We start from the raw sequence: 10497 nt of genomic DNA, 5'->3' as shown, positions 1-10497 counted from the left end.
AACAGTAGTGCAACAATTGCCTAGTAGTGTTGGCTCTAATTTGGCTAACCAGCCTAATGACAACAATGGCTTTACTGTTGTAAGTAGGAAAAAGAAAAAGACTAACATTCCACCGATTATTTTGACTTCATGGAGAAACAACTGGATTACTGATTTCAGCGAAATTGAAGCTGTGTATGTGAGTTTCCCCCCACAACAAAAGCCAACGGACAACAAAATAACCTTCCAAGTTTTTTCAGACTTGATCATAGGAAGGTAACAATAATTTTTGATGACAAAAATTCAGATATTATACTTATCAAACAAATAGCAACAGTACCTTAAGGTTTGTCATTAGAGGGTTACCTGCAAATGTTAACCCCCTTGACATTGACGCAGACATTGAAAGGCAGGGTATACCAGTGGTCAAGGTTTGTAATATGAAAAATTATTCAAATGGGAGACCTTTCCCACTTTTTTTGGTAGAAGTTTTGATTTAACATAAGCATTTTGCTGATCTAACATGCATAGGTGACATCAACATTAGTATCGAAAGATACAGAGGAATACAGTCTCCCTTGCAGTGTAGGAACTGTCAAATGTACGGGCACAGCAGTTATTTTTGTAGGAACCTCCCTGCGTGTGCATTTTGTTCAGGGTCTCATGAGACTCGGAATTGTACTCATAAAGGCGATAAATCTAAATTGAAGTGTCTTTTGTGTGGGTGGCCCTCACACGGCTACATATTCTGGATGTAGTGCTAGACCTGAAGTGCCAGGGAAAAAAGGCAGAATTTTTTAATCTAAACTGCCTGGATCACTTAGGGGCCTTTCGATGGAAGAATTTCCAACTCTCCCTTGTCAAGATGAAGACAACTTTAACATGGGACACAGCTCATTATTCATAAGATCTATTAACAACACAAGTATTACACCTAATTCAATTCTGATAAAACACATGACAGAAACATGGAATCTGAAATTTCAGAACTAAGGAAAAAACTAGAATTTTTGCATAATACTGTTAGGAAAGGGCAACATCCCTTAGGACGAGGTACAGTGATTAAATCAATTGATGATATTTACCGAGAATTGCATCAAAATTTGTATAAAAATGTGATGAACCAGCTTATTATATACACAGAAGAGCTGGACATGAGTGACATCGACATGGTCAATGATGATGGCTATCATAGCTCAAATGAGGAAGTGGACTTTTCTAATCAAAATGCTACCTCACTGGCTAAAAAAACACATGGTAATCATTCCAACTCTGATAACATGTCTAAATATTGCACGGACACCGAAAATTTAATCAAAAATTTTGGAAAATTGTTGGAAGGGGCTAACATTGACAAAAACAAGATTCAACAAATACTCTCAGTTTTGATTACTGTTCTGATATCGTCTAACAATAGCTCAAACAATTGATGCCCCTCCCAGGCCACTGATTGTAATGGCCTGGAATGCTAATGGGGGGGGGGGGTCTGTATATTTATTAAAAATTGCATTCCCTATCAACAAATTATTCTTTCTGATTCTACTGATATTGAAGCTGTGGCGGTCTCTATTCATATAAATAGAGTATCAATGGACTTTTGTGCAATTTATAAACCGCCTAATAACAGCTTGGACTTAAATTTGTTAAAAGAAATATTCAACACCAGCTCACCTGTCCTAGTAGCAGGTGACTGGAACTGCAAGTCATCTCTGTTTTCTCGAAGTCAACAAATAGAAATGGTAAAATTCTAAGAAAATTCTGTATTGACAATTTTCTTCAAGTAATCTCTTCCCCTCAGCCAACTCATTTCCCTGGCCAAAACAGAAGACCGCATGATGTCATTGATTTTGGTCTAGCAAAAAAAATTTTGTATAATATACAAATGTATACTAAGGCAATTTTGTATTCTCCTCACATACCCCTGTTATTCAACATTGACTTTTTAATACCCAGAAAAAGACTTTTGGTAAATCACATTGACTGGAATGCTTATAATGACAGACTATGTAAGCCCAAAAATACACGAATTAATAAAATTAAAAAGACAGACAACACAATTGTTTACACAGATCAGGAAATTGCTGAAGCATTCACAACTACTTATGAAGGGCAATTTTCACCCAATAGGAATCAGCCTAACAATACTAAACTGCGGCTTCGTAGAAAAGTCGCACAATTTATTCACTTTCACACAAATAATTCTACATGTCACATGGATCTATCAACTAATGATGAAATCAGCTCAATCAACAACTCATTGGATGTCAAAAAAGCACCAGGTGCTGATGAAATTAGCAATAAGGCCTTGAAGTGCCTGCCAGAAAATATCATTTCTCACATAACAGAAATTTTCAACAGTGCTTTAACATTAAATTATTTTCCAAAACCTTGGAAACATTTTGTTATAAAAACAATTCACAAAGCTGGGATTGACCCACTTATGGCACAAAACTTCAGACCAATAAGTTTACTGAGCAACTAGAGTAAAATCTTTGAAAAGATTGTTGCAAATAGACTTACACAATTCATCAATGAAAATGATTTAATTAGACCCGAACAACACAGGTTTCGACCTGAGCACTCTTGTGTAACACAGCTATTTAGAGTCTCAGAGTTTAGAAATGAAGCTTTTAACAATTTTGATTTTGTGGCTGCATCATTCTTAGACATAGCAAAAGCATTTGACCGTTGTGATTATGCTACATTGCTTTCCAAACTCATTGACTTAAATATGCCTCCGCATATGGTCATATTCTTCTATCACTATATTTAGGTCGAACTTTTCAAGTAAAAATTCAAAATACACTTTCTTCAATAAAACAAATTCATGCCTCTGTGCCTCAGGGCAGTGTGTTGGGGCCACAACTGTTCCTGCTATACATTAATGACATACCTTGTCCCCAAAATGGTATAATATCTTTATTTGCAGACGACTGTGCAGTTTTGTGCAGTAGCAGGGATGCAAATCAGGCCTTCAACAATTTACAAGAAACCATGGATGAAATAGAATATTGGTGTGATCAATCTGCCATCCAACTGAATAGTGACAAATGCAAATTTTTATGGTTCACTAGACGTCGTAAAATACCGGACAGACGACTTCAAATTGGTACGCAATCTTTAAGCCCTGTTAGACAAATAAAATACTTGGGATGTATTCTCAACAAAAATCTATCTTTCTCTTCACACATTGATCATGTAATAAACAAATCTAAGGCCGGGATTACACTAGAAAAGTTTGATAAAATCCCTTTTATAAAACTTGAAAAATCGAACCAATAAGTTTATTTGTTACATTCTAGAAAATGTAACCGTTGACCTTATTGGTTGCATTTTTCAAGTTTTATAATAGGACTTTTATCAAACTTTTATAGTGTAATACCGGCCTAATAGAATTATGGGTATACTCAATCGTATCACATTTCCACAGGCAAAACTTACATTAAAGAACAAAATCATTCTCTTCAAATCTATAATAAGACCTACATTGCTCTATGCTTTGCCAGCTTGAGCGCAAGCTTGTGAAACGAACATCAAAAAGTTACAGACTACTCAGAATAAAATACTTAGAAAATTTGTTGGAGCCCCTTGGTTTGTTCGTGGAATTAACATCAGAGAAGACTTGGATATACCTCACATCTTCACATATATAAAGAAGTTAAACAATGACCAATTTCATCGAATGTTCGATTCAATTCGAGCGCGAATGTTTAGTTCTCAATTTGAAGATTTGAAGGAAATAGTTGACTATGATGCTGACTGCTTAAGGAAATATAGGAGGCCCAGACAAATTGGACACATTACATGGGAAAATGTGTAAAGGTGTTTTCTTCTACAAATCTCATTGTATACATTCTATTTTAACACATAAATTCTCTGATTCAATTGTATATGCTCACTCTGTATCTTCTCATTATTGAATTTTGTACATACACAGATATTTCCCAATTTAACTTACATATTGAACTTTGGCCTGCATATGATGTACATATGAAAAAGGTATAAAAAAAAAAGAGCGAGAAGACTCTTTTTGAACTTTGGAATGTTTTGCTTACATAAAATTTGTCAATAGTAAATCCTCATTAATTTCTGATGCACTGAGTTGAAAAAGAACTTTGTTACCTGTATTGCATTTTTGATGCTATTGCTGGGGTTTTTTGCGTAGCTGCAGATTGTGACCTGCTTCTGTGAACTGTTGTGGCATTTGCCTGCTTATAGCCAGATCATGACTTTTAACCAATTTGACTAGTTCTTTTTACATACACTACATATTCACGCAAACACATATCTATCTACACACATGGACACATTTTTTTCCTCACAGGCCTTCTTGGCCAGTTTTTATGCCGGCAGTTGGCCCTCACGGGCTGGGAATCGGCTCAAAATTCAATTCTGGTCTGGTTTAAGTTTACACGTGTCGATAACGAACTCGATGTTATTCAGTGCAGCTATAGAGACTCAAAATCTCATGCGTGAAATGCCAAACTCAGCAGTGATTTTCAGAAAATTTTCGGAAGGTATATTCAAGGCATTAAAGCTTTCCTAGTCTTGAGACGCAGAAAGAAGCTTTGCGTTGCTTGTCGAACGTCACGTGACGACTAAGCCTACTTTTCTATTTCACTTCAGGCAAGGCCGCTTCAACGAGTTCAAGGGCCCAGAGACAGTCCAACGGCAAGAGGATGCGTAGGGACTCGTACCACATCCCAGATCAAAAATTAGAAATATTTCTGAATATTTTTGTAAAAGAAACTAAATATCGAAAATAATATCTTTTATATCGTCGGTGTTTAAGCAAATGTCACCAAGTCCAGTTTTAAATTTTGTTAATTTAAACTTTTGAGTAGTTATGGAGAAATAATAAAAGAACGTTTTAACGATTTCTTACTCCTACAGTAGGTTTACCGGTCTTCCGATAAGTGGTTCGAGGTTCATAGTAGTTCATATCATGAAATAATTAATTATAAATTCCAATCAACCGCAATTAGTGCGTCAAAAGGTTTTTTTTTTTTTTTTGTGAACTTAGTGACGTTTGCTCGGACCCCAAACGATATGCTGTTTTAATCAGTTCTGTTAATTTAAATGCTTTTTAAAGATCCTTGACTTAAAATTTCTCAGAAAAGATTCCTTGTATCCCTTTTCTATCCTGTTCACTCCCTTGCAAGGTCCCGGGCATTATTCACTGTTTGTATAATGTATGTCCTCCTTTTCATGAAAGACAGCATTGAAAGAGATATCTTTTGTATGAATGTTAATGAAAACATAATACTGTAGTTTGTGAAAAACCTAATTTTATTACGAATTATAGTTTTTTTTTTTATAAGGTTCGAAAAACATTTTCAGAAGTATCTGATAATTCTTATTACATATTTAATTATTCGTCTTTTTTTTTTCAATTTAAGAAAAAATTTCATCAGTGTAAACTTTCGCGCTGCACTTGTCACGAGTGCACCTTACATACACACACTATCTCCCCCTCTCGCCTTCCCATCGAGAAATCATACATACATACATACATACAGGGATGCAACACGTGTGCTCTCCTTTCCCTCACCAGGTATTTCTAAGACGCACTTGAGCACCGAATAAGTACGTATTACATAACATCATCACAACTCTACAGACAGACATTGTGCCTCTGGGCCAATGAAAACCCAATTACAGAAATCAGGCGATTGCCTTTGACCAATAGCAGAGGGTCTTCACCAACTTGGTTTGGGAAACGCGAGGCTTTTGCCACAGAGAGACACAGAGAGAGAGGTATTGCTAGAGGTTGGTCGACCAACATGTCGCGCTTGAAGAGTCGTGAATTTACTCTCTCTCCCCTCCTAACCCCGGGTCGAGATCCCTCAATGTAGGGGACGCAAGAAACCTTGCCCGAGATGACGGTGAGTGATTCAAACTATATGTATAATTATTGTGTGTTTAATTTCGTGAAGTGAGAGTGTCCATGTTGAATATAAATTGTATCGAGTTTAGTGTAATTCACGGTGTCGAAGTATTTTCAATGAATGAATAAAATTAAATTGTAATTCGCTAATTGAAAAGGTTATTATTATATTTTCGCAATGTCCTGTTCATGATTGCCTGGTAATATATAATATGTCGTGCTACGAAACTAGTTCGTTTACTTCTCCGGCCGCGTCCGGCGAATTTCCTCAACATAGAGTGGTGCCGTCGACCGGCGAATCTGTGGTATATTTTGCTAGTGTGGCACCCTTAAATATTGTCAGGATTAACTTGACGTGGCTATACTGAACTGTCGTAATTATTTTTCAATCGTTGTAACGTATTTGTGCTAGCGTATTTTTCCATAGTTGACATAATTTAAAAAAAAAAAAAAAACCTAATATGATCGTGTTTCTACCGTTGGTTAAAATATTTCTTTTATTAAGTGTGTGATTTTTGAGTCGTATATTTTGAACGTATAATTTGTGTTTCTCTCATGTTCAATTCCGATTATTGTCGACGATGTGATTTCGAGTACATATTATGTTGATTGCGTGTGTAACAAAGCCGGATAGCCATTTTCATGATTTTATGTGAAAAAAAAAATATCATATTTTCCTTTGCTCACGTCGTCAGAGAAAAATATTTTTTTTTTTGCCTCTTGCACCGATCTGGTGAGCGATTGGTGAAAAAAAAAAAGAAGGGCGTTTTTCTCGCTTGCACTGCCTTATGGGAAATCTTCGTCTCGTCGTGTGCTCATCACAGGGGTGCAAGCGCCCCTCATCTATTTCGGAGCAGCAAAGTTCATTTTTGGAGCAGAAATTTTGAAAATGGAGCAGAACTAAAAACGAACTATATCTGCAATATAAGGAGTAATTTTTCTGTGAAATGCCAAAAGTTTTGCCAAAAATGGTTGAAACAAATAATTCTAAATAAATTTCCTTCACAAATTAAAATCTATTTAAATTTTTTCTGAATTATCTTATCTGTCACTACTAAAACATGCATTACTGAAATGACGAATAAAAATTATAAGACTCTTTTCAAATTAAGCAACATGCATACTAAAAACCTAGGCAACAAGAATTTCTGCTGCTTGAACACCAAAATCTTATTCATCCTGATATATAAAAATAGTGTGTGCAGAATATAATAAGGGTTTCCGTGAAAAAAAATTAGCTTCTCACAAAATTTAAAGGAATTATTAAATTTAAAAGCAAAATGCAAAAAACGAGAAAAATATAAATACCTTATTTACTTAAACAATTTTTCAACCCAATAGCATGTTAATATATTACAAATCACGAGTTGCTTTCAGAAGTTCAGCATCTCAATGACAATTTTTTTCAAATATTTCATGCCCTTGAACATATATGTCTTATTTCATTAAAGCATTGGATGGACATATTTTTCAATGTTCGAACAGACTTTTATTTATTTGTTAACAATGTACTCTCTTTCACTGTCTGTGTTACCATGTGCTAAAGATAAAAAAGCCTTCACCAAAACTGGCAAAATTTTGAACTTTGGGCTGCTTTCAAGGTTATAAAGTTTGAATATGTCTGCCCAACATCTATCTATTCTCTGAACTGATTTCACTTCTTGTAATTATTTACATTGTAGTGCAACCCCTTCATCACACATAATTAATAGTTTTGTTGGTGATACAAAGTTGAGCAACATCCCAGCAATACGTGAGGGAGTAATGTACCATCCCAGCAATGCACGAGGGGAAGTGCAAACGTTTCATTCTCTCCAACATGTTTTGCGAAGGTAGGACATTAATATAAAAAAAAGGTATCTCACAGAAGTTATGTAAAATGAGCACATGCTCCTAGTACAAACTCCTTCCTTTGACTATTGTTAAAAGCATGCCCCTCCCCCACCAATGCAGTGGCGGACCGTGCCGCCATATTGGGCGCCGCCCTAGGAGGGGTGCCAAATGGAATGGAAAGGGTGAAAAAAGCTTTGTTTACAAAAAAAAAAAAAACAACGTCGTCAGTAGCGCCAAAAACAGATTCCGCATGGGTAGAAATTGTTTTCCTCGAGCCTCCCCTGTGTTCACCAAACCCGGATTTTCGCAATATGAAATTGCCACGATCGGCAACTGCCGACGATAATCACACGACCGCATAGTGACTAGATGACAAAACTATGAATATTTTAGCTGGAGTTTTAACAGATCCCATTTTTTTCCAATGATCTTCGAAAAATGTCGGTAATTTAAACGAGTAAACCAATCCTCATTTCGATGTATGCGGTCTTTGAACGCAGGTTGGCAGCCGCGAAATTACCGTAATTTTCAGTATATAACCCGCAGGAGAAAAAACGGTCTCCGAAATCGGAAAATTCGGCATATTCATTCACGGACTTTGATAGCCCGGCAGATAACCAATAACAGTATAGCACTTTATACTTCAAGGTAGTATAACTACTTTCCAAGGTCACGATATAACGCGATTGTGGTAGATGGTGGGAAGTGGAAAAAAAATTAAAGTCTCTCCCTCCGTATCTTTTTCCGTGTCTCGGAAAGAACGCGTCCCGTGAACAAAATTTTCATTCTTCTTTTTCCTAAATTCCCGGTATTTGACGCACTACAGTGCATTAGCGGTACCTCCACGAACCAGAAACAAGAATTGGCGCAAATGCGCAGGGATTCGGCGCCTTGGCGCACCATGTAGCAAGAGAACCGTTTCGGCGCAGTTTGGCGCAATTGGCGCAGCTCTTGCACCCCTGTATCATCTCTTGGAACTTGTGGTAAAAAGGGAAATTCGTTTTCTCTGTTGGATCGTGGTCAGAGCCGTCTGAATGTCATCGATTTTGTTTGTCAACATAGCAGCGATCCTCGTTGCCGATGATGATATGATACAACATGCTCACACTTGAAATATTTTTCGGTTTTCCTCCTGTTGCTGCTGTTTTTCTTCATGACGCTAAAGAGTGAATCACGAATGCTCATCGTAACTGTTTCTTCATTGCTTTAACTTGAACTCAGTGCTATTCTGTCATCATTTTTCCTGAACTGTCATCTTTGTTCACTTATCTTCAGAACTTTACATTGGATCCGCACTACGTCGAACTGTCACCTGTCACCTAATAGGCATACTACTCGTCCGTCAGACCGCATTAGACTTTTGCTATGTTCCACTGTATGTTCTTTTCTCAGTGCTATCTCCCATGATTTGATGTTTGTTAAGATCAATGATTTTTCGTGTGTCGACTCATCTGTGACAAATCAGTTTCTCCCTTGTACCTTGTGTTGTCTTTGAGATTTATTGATGAATATTTTGAGAATTTATATTTGGCGTAAAAAAGTACAGATTCTGTCATCGCCCTTGATTTATTATGGTTGGGTTACCGGGCCATTCTGATAATGGTGACTGATCTCGTTGATGTTTTATATGTGTTATGGTACATCTGGAGACTGATAGGGGTGTTCACTTATCATGAGGTTATTGTTCAGAATTAACAGAATTCACAACGTCATTTCAGGTCAGCAAATCTAATTTTGTCACTGCCATTGTTCCTTTTCCACCATAAACTATTGAATTCTGCATTTAAAGTTTATCTGTCATTGCATTTTTTCCCCCTCACTCAACGTGTTTTTTTTTTAATTGCTTTTGAATTTACTTTTTTTCAGCATTGAGATTTCCTTTACACATTTATGATGTATGTGTTAAATTGTCTCTAACACTTTGGTATATCATTAAGTTGGTACAGGCACTCTCACTCACCTTTTGGGTCACTCACTCGTCATCTACACCTTCCCTATGTTTATATATAATTAAGTATTGGTGTGTGTATAGCTCGGATATTGCTGTATGTGTGTGCACGTTCTAAATTTTTTTTTTCTAGTTTTTCTTTCCAGCGAATCCTTGTTCTTTGTCAGCATTGAGGTTATGTCATTGATGATATGTGTTTGTGCATACTGCTCCTGGTTGAAGGTGACATGTTTTTTTTTGGGTTTTCATGTAAAAGTAGTTCTAGTGTTGATGTCATATTGTGAAGCTTATTTCTTTTAGGCTGGAAGTTTAGATTCTTGGCGCCAGATGCTGAAGTTTGTTATCGTAGTTTTGATTTATTTTTTTGAAGTTGTTGATATATAGTAGTGATGTTGAATTGTGATTCATTCTTTTGTAAAAAAAGAGAAATGTCAAATTGTTTTTTTTTCTGGAGCAGAGGTAATGTACATAGATGGACATTTCTAATTGATTATATCTTCATTCTTCCTGACGTATTCTGATGCTCAGTTGTAACATACATACATATACACGCACATACACCATATGTTTTTTTTTTGGTTGAACTCTGTTGCATAACATTTCATGTTTCGTTTTTTTGTACACATTATGTTTACAATGTTGCATTATGGTTGTCATGTATGCGATTCACTCTCACCTTTTCTCTCGTGCCATATGTAATGGTCTCTCACCTGTCTCATATTGAAAAATTTTACTTCGTAAAATTTTTACACTAAACTCGATACAATTTATATTCAACATGGACACTCTCACTTCACCAAATTAAACACACAATAATTATACATATAGTTTGAATCACTCACCGTCATCT

This window comes from Pholcus phalangioides, unplaced genomic scaffold, assembly GCF_987345545.1.
Source record: "Pholcus phalangioides strain wild (caught in Gottingen) unplaced genomic scaffold, Ppha-v1.0 ptg000019l_1, whole genome shotgun sequence".
Classification (NCBI taxonomy): Eukaryota; Metazoa; Arthropoda; class Arachnida; order Araneae; family Pholcidae; genus Pholcus; species Pholcus phalangioides.
Note: the sequence above shows the minus strand (reverse complement) of the source record.